Raw genomic sequence first — 13,720 nt, 5'->3', positions numbered from 1 at the left:
GCACAGAACATAGAAAGAAAACTGGATCAGGAAAACACAGTTTATTTGCTGCTTTTCATACGGCAGCATGGGCCATGTACCATTGGGGCCCTCTGACAGTTTGGGCTCACTGAAGCTGATCCATTTTCATTGCTCTGCCCCCTGTATTATATGAAGTTATTTTGCTAAATATAAGTTTACTGCAGGTGTCCAAAAACATAGTGCACAATGATCAGTGCACTAAACAATTCCAACAATGCAGAATAACAACGTAGCCTGTACACTAAATCTAATTCAAGCTACTTCTTGAGGAACTAATTAAATTAATTGCTTGTTGAAAGCAATAACTTAGTGGTGTTTAATACTATAAATGTGTATATTCATCATACTACATTTATCATAATAATCACAGTTTATAACAACAACTGATGTACTGGATAGAGAATAACCATAATACACTCACAGTGCTGGAAATGGCTCCCTATTCACTGTTCTCCATATCACTCTTTATACAGTGCACTATTATAGGGAACTGAATGTAGGAGGGTAGTGGACTATTTCAGACACTAACTCATGCAGGTTTTTACCAAACAGCACAGTGCTTTATGGGTGTCCTCTATCCGCTAATGTCACAATGATGAACAATTTTCAGTGTCCTCAAACAAACCCACAATGTACTACAAAAGGTGGTGTATGACCCATTGTGGGTTTGTTTGAGGACACTGAAAATTGTCCACCATTGTGTCTAAGGTCATGGCTTACAGAGGAAAAATAAAAAACAAATTGTCTCCTGTGTTTTAATTTTAGAGGCAAAATTGAAAAACCTTTCCATGGAATGTACACAGCTCTCTTTGGCTGTTTTTGTTCCCTTAGGACACTGCATGATAATCTTTATTCTAGGTCCTGTGCTCTTTATGGCCATTCTTTAACTAAATAAACCCATAGAGATCATCACGGTTGGTGCTGAAAAACTGCTCTGGTTTCAGTTGTGAATGAAACTTTGTGATTCCAGAATTTTTATGTCGGTTGAAATGTGCAGACTGCTTTCAAAATTAGGGGTAAGTTTGGGGTGTTAAATGCCTGTTTAATCCCCACTTTAGGGGTTGATGTGCATGTCCTGGGGCAGAGGTCACCAATTGTATCCAGAAAGGGCCAGTGTGGCTACAGGGTTTTATTCCAGTGAAGCAGAAGCACGCCAGATTATACTTTTGTAATCAAGTCGTCTCAGCCTTAAACAATGATGTAGGGCCTGGTCCCACTTCATTTGAATGAACGCCTGCAACCAGAGAGAGAGAGAGAGAGAGAGAGAGTGTGTGTGTGAGAGACAGAGAGAGAGAGAGAGAGTGTGTGTGTGTGTGTGTGTGTCTTAACACTTACCTTTTCAAATTCGTCACTGCAGCTGCACAAACCCAACTCTACACACACAAGTACAAGAACATCATGCGTGTAACTGTTAAGTTGTGTTTGTGGGAGAGGAAAACAATCTACGTGTTTCCAACTCCTGAAGAGGTTTACTCTGTGACTTCAAATTTATTGATACAAATGTGTGACTGTTTTCTACAACTACAAATCTCACTGTCACATGTGCTCAGGGGTTTTGCACCAAATAGACCTCCATACACCAGCATGCCACCAGACTGTGTCACTGCAGCACTGAGAGTGACCCACCACGCAAATCACTCCTGGTCTGGGGAGGTCCTGATCGTTGAAGGGCAGGGTGAAGGGGTTAAATAAGTACGCAGGGCAGCAGGTGGACTAGTCTGTCATTCTAAAACTACAAAGTGCTTCTGTATTGTCAGTGGAGTTGAGAGAATGGAGAGTGATTGAGTCCAAAACTGTGCCCTTCTACAATTTTGTAGTGGTGTCCACAAATATAGAGGACAATTTTCAGTGCACTCAAACAATCCCACAATGCACTGCATAAGGTAGGGTGTACTGTTTGGTAAAAAAACTGTTCACTCCCCTCCTGAATTCAGTTCACTATAATAGAGATTATTATAGTAATGAATAATACAGGAAATAGTGAATAGGGAGCTGTTTCAGACACAGGGTGAGGGCTTAGATACAAGGAGGTGGTCATAATGTTATGGTTGATTGTATGAATAGATATGCGTTGGAGTACAGTAACAGAAGGAGCATATTTAAATTACTAACAAGAGGTTGGAAAGTGTAAGAGCTAATTTATATGTGAGTAAGTGAATACGTCCAGTTCAACGATGTACCCATCACTGTCCTCACACTTTAATGCATCCATTATGTTGGAATGAATGTTAAACACTACACTAGAGGCCTTTCAGAGTCAACATTTTCTGATTACAAAAACAAACATGGCAACAGTGGAGGAGGTGCTTTGTGTCAGGAGCGAGGGGCGGATTGAGGGAGGCGGACGCACTCGCTAAAACACAGCTTTTTAATAAAGAAGAATAACAAAACAAAGATACATTAACATAACGAAAACAAACAGGGAGCTAACCAGGCTAAACTAAACAAGGGGAGCTAAACAGGGCAAACGGGACTGACAGACTAAAGAGTAAACGAAGGAACGAGAGAGGAAAAGAAACTATGACACGAAACAACGACTAGGGAAACAGACACGGAGAAACTGTGGAGACAGACGGACAGACTCGAAAACACGACCGACTAGAAAAGAGAAAAGAGAAATGTACGACCAACAGGACGTGACACAAGAGGGCTTAAATACAGACACAAACGAGACACACCTGGACAGATAACGAGGACGGGCTGACACATGACACGGACGAGGGCGGAGACAAGGATATAAACAAAACATAGCCATGTGCGAATAAAGCACATGGCGGGGACAACAGACTGACAGGACGAAGGCGTGACAGATGCCCCCCCCAAGAACGCGCAACTCCCGGGCGCGTACTCCTAAACCCCCCAGGAGCTGGCACTGGAGAGGGCACGGAAAACAAGACAGGACAACAAACAGACAGGACTCAGGACAGGACGGGAACAGACACAGGAGCTGGGGACACGACAGGACCGAATATACGAGACGGGACATGGGACATGACAGGAGACTGACAAAGGGGGGCAGCAAGAGACGAGAACGGACTGGACAGGACAGGAGTGGACACATGGGACTTGACAGGGTTTTTGACATTGGACATGACACTGGATGGAAACAGGGACTGGACAGAAGACGGGACAGGTAACAGAACTTGGTGCTGGGACTGGACGGGAGCGGAGACTGGTGACAAGACACTGGACAGGATAGGAACGTTAGACTGGACAGGGGTACGTGACTGGACAGAAGACAGGACAGGTGACATGACACTAGACTGGAACGGAGACGGGACTGGAGACTGGACAGGGGATTGAAACAGAGACTGGACCGGAGACAAGACAGGTGACTGGACATTGGACGGATACGGGAACTGGACGTGAGACAAGACAGAGGGTTGAAACGGGGACTGGACAGGACTAACAGGGGACTGGACAGGAGACAAGACAGAGGGTTGAAACGGGGACTGGACAGGACTAACAGGGGACTGGACAGGAGACAAGACAGAGGGTTGAAACAGAGACTGGACCGGAGACGGGACTTGAGACTGGACAGGGATTTGAAACAGAGACTGGACCGGAGACAAGACGGGTGACTGGACATTGGACGGATACGAAGACTGGACATGACTAACAGGGGACTGAACCGGGGGTTGAAACATAGACTGGACAGGGCTGATAGGGGACTGGACAGGACTTGGCAGGGGAACAGGTACAAGAACATTTACAGGGACTGACACCAACACAGTGACCGGGAACGGGACAGACACAAAGGCAGACACGGGTACAGGGACAAGGACAGAGAGGGGAACCAGGACAGGGACAGACAAGGGAACCAAAATAACAGGGGGGTGCCCAGGACTGGCTAATGTCTGTGGGGTAGTCTGAGGAACCAGCCTGGGCACAGTTCTGGTGATCGGCCCTGAAGTCCTTCGGGCCGACCTACGGACATGGACAGGGGAGGCCGTAGCCACAGTCACGGGGACAGGAGAGGCCGTAGCCACAGTCTCGGACACAGGAGCGGCGGGTGCCGCCGTAGTCTCGGACACAGGAGCGGCGGGTGCCGCCGTAGTCTCGGACACAGGAGCGGCGGGTGCCGCCGTAGTCTCGGACACAGGAGCGGCGGGTGCCTGCAGCGACGTCGTCCACGGAGGCAGGGGAACCTGCAGCGACGTCGTCCCTGAAGACAGGAGAGGCGCGCGTCGCGCTCACGAAGACAGGGGTTTGTGCTGCTCGCCGGGCTCGCGCTGGAGCTGTAAAGGGTTTAGGGGGTTTCACAGGCGCACCCATTAGATCATCACGAGGTGCGCCCCTGTTAGCCTCAGACCGCAGAGGTACGGAGGTGAGGCTAACAGCCCCTACCCTTAACGCCCCCCCAAAAATTTCCCCGGACCTGAGGGGGTAATCCTCCAGCGAGGGGGGAACTCCAGCACGCTTCTTCCGCCGGCTCCTTCGACTCCCGCTGGCGCAACTACTCGATTCACGAGTCGACTCCTCAGGTTTAGGAATCGGAATAGCACCAGGCAGGAGCTGGAGCCGGCAACTCCCGCTGTAGCAGTCCTTCTGTCCATAATTCGGCTCCTCTGAAGTCCTAGAGGCTACCATTGCACGAATTATGGACGCTTGGACTTCTCCTAGTCTCCGAGAGTAACTGTCTGTGCTAGCTGCGTCCTGGTGGTCGTACATTCTGTCAGGAGCGAGGGGCGGATTGAGGGAGGCGGACGCACTCGCTAAAACACAGCTTTTTAATAAAGAAGAATAACAAAACAAAGATACATTAACATAACGAAAACAAACAGGGAGCTAACCAGGCTAAACTAAACAAGGGGAGCTAAACAGGGCAAACGGGACTGACAGACTAAAGAGTAAACGAAGGAACGAGAGAGGAAAAGAAACTACGACACGAAACAACGACTAGGGAAACAGACACGGAGAAACTGTGGAGACAGACGGACAGACTCGAAAACACGACCGACTAGACATGAGAAAAGAGAAATGTACGACCAACAGGACGTGACACAAGAGGGCTTAAATACAGACACAAACGAGACACACCTGGACAGATAACGAGGACGGGCTGACACATGACACGGACGAGGGCGGAGACAAGGATATAAACAAAACATAGCCATGTGCGAATAAAGCACATGGCGGGGACAACAGACTGACAGGACGAAGGCGTGACACTTTGTTTTTTCCCTTTCTTTGTTTTCCCCCGTGCTTCACTACAGTAACATATTTGTGTGTGTTGTGATCAAGTAATGAAGCTGTTTTCAAATGATATTTATTTGGTTTGTGTTGGATGAGGAAGCTATGAGCGTTTTCTGTTGGTGCAGACTTGCAGAGTATGACCATGGATAACTCTAGAGGGTCTGTCTGGAAAAATCCCTTTAAAAAAGGACCGTGCTTAATCAGCTGTGCACACAGAGGAAATAACTAATCCAATAATATATAATCTTATCTAATAACACATTTAACTCAGGGACTGTGGAAGGGCTTGGGGCAAGAAGAGCTGGTGCTCAGAGGATGTGCCCTATTTTGTCAGGTAAAACAGAAGAGCTCATGGGTTTGAACAGATGCTCTCACTCTCACCATAGTTTATTAAGCACTTCTAGCCACAGGGTCTGAACGGTTGAAATCCATTGAACCTGTCAAAAGCATTGTGTTTGAACAGAAGAATATCTCAGGTGTAACATGCACTGGAATGAGGACTGAAAAACACTGAAGAGAAAATATGGACACTACATTAAAATCCTGCTCAGAGTGGAATCAGAGTGTCGACATATTGGGGTGTTTTAAGATGATGTTGGTTCAGATGATGAAATGTTATTGTACAGTTTGGATACGGAATGAATGACAACTACCCTGTAGATGTAAAGTCAGAGACAGTAACTTCTGTTGCTGCAGTTTTTGTTGTTCGTCCTGTTTTAAGACGTTTGGTAAAATGTATGGTCAAAGTACGTGTATTTTCCAAAGTAAGTGTTAAAATTGTACTGCATCTGACACAATGCACATCGTTATAAGGACACTTCCTTCTACTGAAATATAAAACCATTCAACAGTTCATTTCTTTAATTAATTTGTTTTGTAAATCTTGCTGTTTTTGGTCGTAGGTGACTGCAGACGTACGTGTTGCCAGCAGCGTCCATGCCGGAAGTTTGGGTCGTCTTTAAGTGTCCTGATGAGTGGAATCTCGTTAACTTAGTTTCATCTGCTGCACCTGAACCGCACGGGTTATTACTACAGGCCATTTTTATATGGTAAATGGTTATTAAAGATATATATAAACAATGCTAATGCTACCATTTAATGCACAATTAAACAACTTTGTTCCAAGTTATAAATTACTTTGACACTTGGTGAACATTTTAATTTGTGAATTTCAGAATAAGCCCTGGACATGCACAAAGAATGGTGTCACTTATTTGAAGCCATTCTACTGTGACACTTCTGTTCCTATGTGCAATAAAATAAATACTTTCACCTTGAAATCTCTAGCTTCTCTTTCATTTTGTGATGTTGAACATGGGTCCATCAGGTCATTGAACACTCTCAAGATTCAGAGTCTTCTTTTGAGGAGTTATCCATGTTGTGTATCAATTTCCTAATAACTACTGAAGTGTGAACAATAAAAAATGAACTTGTCCGGCTACTGTTCATTTACACATTTTCAACGCTTGGAATTAGTGCACATATTCATGCAGCTAAAATTTATTCAAATGAACTCTATATTCTCCTACATAATGAAGCACAACAGCAAGAAAACGACTCTGTGCTGCTGTGCTTTCAGTCTTTGACGTTTTGAGAGATGATATATTCAGTGTGGTATCAAGTTCTGTAAAGTTGTTTTAGAAGAGCTAAAACCCAGAACATATATTTCATTATTGTCTATCACTTAAAATAAATCTTTTGTCTGTGCTCCTGACAGCTTTATTGAACTACCGTTATTTATTAAACGAATGAGGTTTCCTGTGTGTGACAATGGAGAATATATATACACACACACTCACTTCTTTCTTCATTGACAGTGCAGTTAATGTAATCTTTACTCAACCATTATAATCATTGTAAAAGCATGTACTCTTCCTCCAGAGGTAGGTCATGTCTCCCTGCCTGTGGGATGGTGATACTGCTTTTATTCCTCTGTGAGAGTAAAAATGATGTACAATTACTATAAATACAAAAATATAAACACAGTAAAAGTGAAATTATTTTTACTGCGTGTCTGTGTTGTGAGCGAGTGAAGAACAAAGTGTGTTCCCAGATGTCCTCCTACAGCACACTTCATTTAACACAATGAAATATTAACCTCTAACACTAGGCACTGGATGATAACCTCAAATAACACTGGACTGTCACCAGGAGAGATGTGGAAAGGGTTTAACACACTCACACACACACACACACACAGTATCACACTCACTGGAATAATGGGGCTGGTTTTATTCGAATATTAGGGTTTTTTGAGTCAATAATCTCTTACTGCTGAAATAAATAGCTTCTTTAGATCAAATTTCCTCAGGTGCCTAAAACTTTTACACAGTTCTGAGTAACTCTGCCTCACTGTAAGGTCCAGGAAGTGAGAATCAAAGATACATAGAATGACAATAAAAGGTGCAGATTTGAATGCACTTCAGTAAAATGTAGATTTTCGCTCAGAACCATTTTCTTTTGCTTTTCTGTAGAGATTTTGAAGGGTTTTTGCAGTGATTCCTCAGTGCGAGCGCTTTCTTATACTGCGGTCATTTGAAGTTCATGGGCGTGGATTATGGTAATGGTATGTTAATTATAAAGAACATACACACTCTCCCAGTCTGAGAACATTTGGTATTCACTACAATACACACATTCTACTAAAACATCTGGTGTTTAATGATATTACGACCCAGTCTAGGGTTGAGCCGTAATAGAATGAAGTGTGTGTTATGATTGATGTGTGGGAAATGAATAATTGTAACAGAGATGTGAATGTGGACGAAAAATGACATAAATGGAACCACAGAATGGATAATGAATAGAATATATATTGTAGATGTGATATTTACAATGACACACTAGTGAACTTCAGGATGGCCTTATGCTGACAAAAATAACAAACAAACACCCCACCTAACTGACCCACAGACAGCTCTAACTTACCTACGTGAAAGAAACAGGAAACAAAAGACAATGTCTTACCTCACTCCCTAGGCATATACAAAATCACACACAGAACCCACCCCCAAAACAAATTCCTGGTTTTAGACAACAATAAAGGTCAGTGACACGCCCATCTAGCACAAGTATTGGGCCAAGGGAATGCCATGATATGGCAGCCCTAACCATCACTGATCCACCCCCATGCTTCACTCTACGCTTCTTTGGGGCTTCTCCACACCGTAACTCTCCCGGATGTGGGGAAAACAGTAAAGGTGAACTCATCAGAGAACAATACATGTTTCACATCGTCCACAGGCCAAGATTTGCACTCCTTGCACCATTGAAACCGACGTTTGTCATTGGCATGAGTGACCAAAGGTTTGGCTATAGCAGCCCGGCCGTGTGTATTGACCCTGTGGAGCTCCCGACGGACATTTCTGGTGGAAACAGGAGAGTTGAGGTGCACATTTTATTCTGCCATGATTTGGGCAGCCGTGGTTTCATGTTTTTTGGATACAATCCGGGTGAGCACCCAAACATCCCTTTCAGACAGCTTCCTCTTGCGTCCACAGTGAATCCTGTTGGATGTGTTTCGTCCTCCTTGGTGGTATGCTGACATTACCCTGGATACCGTGGCTCTTCATCACAAAGACTCCCTGTCTTGGTCACAGATGCGCCAGCAAGACGTGCACCAACAATTTGTCCTTTTTTGAACTCTGGTATGTCACCCATAATGTTGTGTGCATTGCAATATTTTGAACAAAACTGTGCTCTTACCCTCTGCTAATTGAACCTTCACACTCTGCTCTTACTGGTGCAATGTGCAGTTAATGAAGATTGGCCACCAGGCTGGTCCAATTTAGCCATGAAACCTCCCACACTACAATGACAGGTGTTTCATTGGCCAACCCCTGTATGTACACAGTATTAAGAATACTTCACAAATATAAATCTAACGTCAGTAATCAAAAAGGGGCAAAACAAAGTCGTAGTTGAAGGAAGTAGGATGAGCACAAAGTCAAAACCAAAAAAACACAGAATTCAATACACAACAAAGTCACAAAAAGCACAGAGCACAAACACAGCTGACTAACTGTCAGCTAAACATACTGTCTGTATGATTCCGGCTGAGATGACGTACGGGAAACAGTCACAGACAGAACACATGGACTGGAGTGTGGAACGAACTCTGGACGAATGAACAAACACAAGGACTGGAACAGACAACAGAACCTAGAACATGACAGAGAGAGAGAGAGAGAGAGAGAGAGAGACAACATACACAGTGCAGCGTAACAATGAATCTGGCAGAAAGTTTTGGGAAGTTCATTTCCTCATATATTACACACAGTTTGCTCTTGATTTTTATGAAGGTTTCATGAATGAGCCCCAAGGAGTGCTCTGATTGGTCGAGGAAATATTAAACCCCCCTTCTTTAGACTTTAATAATAATAACAATAATAATAATAAAAAAAATAATAATAAAAGTAAAGCATTATACTTATATAAGTTAATGACAAATTTCAAAACACAAAACCAGAGGCACCACAGACAGAAACATGGCAGAAGTGGATACAGAACTGGTTTAGAGTTGAAGGTTGAATGAAATGGTTTTAAGTTGAGGCAGAGTTGTCTTGAGTTGTCACCACCACCAGCACTCCCTGCTGTGGTGGTGAACTAATCCAGTCCAGAGTGCTTTCTGCTCTGTCTCAGTTTATTATAGATTCTGTGGAGCTGAGGAATGAACAGTAGAAAACTCTCTAAAGAGCTCAGATATTTTACTTCCACATCTGAAAACGTTTCCTGACTCCTCCAACACACCCCAAAGTGGCTCAATAATATTTAGATCTGGTGACTGTGCAGGCCATGGGAGATGTTCAACTTCACTTTCATGTTCATCAAACCAATCTTTCACCAGTCTTGCTGTGTGTATTTGTGCATTGTCGTCCTGATACACGGCACCGCCTTCAGGACACAATGTTTGAAGCATTGGATGCACATGGTCCTCCAGAATGGTTCGGTAGTCCATTAGTTTCAATGGCGGTTAAGGTGGAATTACACATTCTACCTTAAACATGAAGGAGTTAGGGGAAAACATTACCTTTGGGTACTACGTCCACTTTTGTAATATGAACCTGGTAAGGAGTTAGGGGAAGATATTATTGGGTTATATAATATATATATAATAATATATTATTATATACATTGGGTCCAGGTGCCACTTTCATAATATGTGACCTTTTTCTCAAGGCCACAAGTCACTGACCTTTCGGCATAGGGACACCTTATTCAAATGTGTTGTTTTCAAGTGCGCCAACTTTGCTTGGGAATCCCATGAATCTGTGACCTTCCTAAGTGACCTTTAACCTTTGATAACACTTAGGCCTCAGGCTTTGGCTGCTACTTTTCAAACAACCTAATAATAATAATAATACATCTGTTTTAAATGTTTTAAATACGCAGATTTTAAATGCTTGGTATTACATATTGGTCCTTTAAGACTTTTGCTGCTCAAACATGAAGTTACTCTGAAACACACCGTGTTTACAGTGGAGTAAAAATGACTTGTTAAAGATAATGATGACTAACTTTAGGATTCTGATGATATCTCTGTAAATTAAAGTGTAGAATGGTTTAAATGTACTTTAATATAAACAGTGATGTAACTACAGTAGAACTGACTGAAAGGTAATTCACTGGTAGGTCCAACAGGAAAGAGAGAGCTGACTGTGGGTAACGTTAGTCTTCCACAGCGTTTTCTCACACCCAGATATGAGTGAGAGTTACAAACACAACCCCTGAATCTCCACTCTATAATGAAGAAGAGTCACCTCACAACCAAACGATAAAGTGAAAGACTGATAACTGACCCGTTATTTTTATCCGTTTTTTTTTTTTTTATTATTATTATTATTCCGCGTTTCCTTGTTCGCTTAACTAGTCTCAGTTTTCGAGCTATTGACTCCGTTCCACCTGGAAATCGTGGGTCCTATAGCGACGATGTGGGCTTGTATACAGCTTTCCAATACCCACACTCGTTCGTCCGCTACACTCATTTTTCGCTCCGTTTTTCCCCAGTCATTTCTATGGAATTAATTTTCAAAGCGCTCTAACTCTGTCATTTTCCAAGCTACGGACACGGAATTTCAGACAGTCGGACCCGGGCGTACCGGGTCCCATCACCACAGTTTTCTGACCTCTTGCACTTATCCTTCTCTTTTTATCCCTCTTTCAAAATCCCTCCATTCATTTCAATGGGAGGCTCTTAGAGTGGGGTGATGTCATACACTGTAGGTTCTCTGACCGAAAACCGTTTATTCACTTTTCAGCCGAACAATTCGCCATAACGTCCTCATACTTTCACCTAGAAACTTCATTTAATTTTAAATGGTAGAGAAAATTGTCCTTTCTAGCATCTGTAAATTTGAAGATTATTGAAAATACGTTTTTTGAGTTATGAATTTTTGTTCGGCACTAGGGACGGTTTCGGCTCCCATAGAGTTCAATGTATTTTTAGAGCGGCTCAGAGTGCGGTTTCTAATTTTTTCTCCTGTTTTTAACTCGTCATAACGTTCAATTCTCACTTAATCTGCATATTTTTTATACCATATTGATCCCCAGACTCTCCTTGTCGCAATGGTATATACGGTTAAGTGATGTGGGGAAATGTTTTCGAGCTATAAGCATTTGTTCGGAGGGTGGGTAAGCTCCCATAGGAATGCATTGAAATAATTTTTTTTTCTTTTTCAATTTTCTGCTGAGCATTTCACCATAACTTCCTTATACATTCACCTACAGACTTCATTTAAATTTTAAATGGTAGAGAAATTTTTCCTTTCTCAAACTTGTTTCAGAGTTATGAAGTTCTTGAGTTATGATTTGTTTGTTTGACACTTGGAAGGGTTTTACTCCCATAGAGCTCAATGTATTTTAAGAGCGGGTCAGCACGCAGAGGCAAAAACTGAGGGGGAGAGGTGTGAAGGACATAGGCAGTCTCTAACACTTTAAAGGTAATTTTTAAGGGGGACGTCTTAATTATCCAGGGTTTCTTAAGGTGGAATTTTAGTTAAGGAGCACTGTGGAAGAGTGCTCTCTTAACATCCCACTACCAACAGCTTAGCAGTCAACACCGACCTTGCTTTAAGCGGGAAAGACGCGGATTGGGGGACAGGGGTTTCAACGGCACAACATCTCGCGTGTCCTCCTGGAATGCAGACCTCTAGTTTCATATGCTCTTCATAGTTATAAAGTTGAATTAGTGCTTGGAGGTGTATTTGTTCTGGTTCATTCTTTAAACCCTTCGAAACTCATGCTACAGTCTGGGTTTCTCACTGGTTTTCTGCTGCAGTCTGTAACTAATAGTGCAGAATGAATGCTTAGTGCCCTTGGCCATTCTCAGACAACCCCCAAGGAGTTTTCCCATCCACATCCACTCATGTGACACCAGGGTTCTGTTCCAAAGCCTAGTGAGCTCCCTAGATAGGCTGACTACATACACTATTCTCATGAGGCAGATTATTGAGACGCTGTAGTTAGAGAGTGATGGAGTCACGGCTTGTTCCCGCCCACCACACGAAACCGGTGTTTACTTTCCTCAGCGGCTAGCATTGGCCAGAGTTAGATATCTCAGTAGAGAGCACAGTGAGGTGTCTAAGAACTGAGAGTGCCCACGTGTCAGGAGCACGTTCACTGTGATTTAAAATCCTCTCTAGTTAGACAGCTAACTAGGATTAGGACAGACCCCAGGTCTGCCACAGAAGCAGTCAGAGTGAGTGAGAAGTTACACCCCTCCCCTCTAGAGCTATTTTCTCAGCACTGTAAGGCTCTAAAGCCCTGCTGGAAGTGGATGAGGGTCTCAGGGGGACGGCTGCTGGAATTAAGCATTGACCACACCTTCTCAGTGATGGACGCCCAGAGTCTGTGCACCGTTAACATCACTGCAGGACGAGGGAGTTTCTCCAAAGTCCCTAAAGTGCTCCCACACTCCCCTCCAGTGTCTCGCTGGTATTCTCACCCTCAGAAACAGCTGATGACACTCCCCCTGCTGCCCACCGCAGGACGTGGGTTTCTTCAGTACAGTCCTGGTCCTCTGCTAATGATGCTGCATTGTTTATTTTTCCATGGAGACGCCACTGAACATAATTCTGTGATTCAACTCTCTCTCGGCTCAGAGTGTTATTTCTTTTGAGGAGTGTAAATATTTATTAAGATTTGGTGAATGATCTGTGATGTGTCTGAAATTTGTCACAGTGTGTTTTCAACTGCAGTTACAGTGAATGAATGAATGAATGTTTTCAACAGTGCTAAATAAACTGAAGCTAAACTATGACTTTATCATTATTACAAACTACATGTGTTACAACTGAAAGACTAATTTGCATTAATTAAAAGCATTAATTTGATGAAAAACCATATGAACACCTATTTTATTTATTATAACAATAGTTATGTATTTTATATTTATGGCTAAACTAAACCTAAATTAAAGTATTTAACATGTGATTGTTTCCTGTTTTTATTAGAACTGGCTCCTTCTCATCGAAAGCTGAAATCAACCCTGAAGGAAAAGTTCCCG

The 13,720-nt window shown here is 43.1% G+C and overlaps 1 protein-coding gene across 1 annotated transcript in view; it reads left to right on the top strand.

Moving 5' to 3' along the window:
* Positions 1 to 13,720, top strand: part of LOC136694219 (zinc finger protein 850-like) — a 517,486-nt gene that overhangs the window by 390,947 nt on the left and 112,819 nt on the right. The gene's annotated exons all lie outside the window — the stretch shown is intronic.

This window comes from Hoplias malabaricus, chromosome 4, assembly GCF_029633855.1.
Source record: "Hoplias malabaricus isolate fHopMal1 chromosome 4, fHopMal1.hap1, whole genome shotgun sequence".
Lineage (NCBI taxonomy): Eukaryota > Metazoa > Chordata > Actinopteri > Characiformes > Erythrinidae > Hoplias > Hoplias malabaricus.
This window is presented reverse-complemented; position numbering and strand designations above follow the sequence as displayed.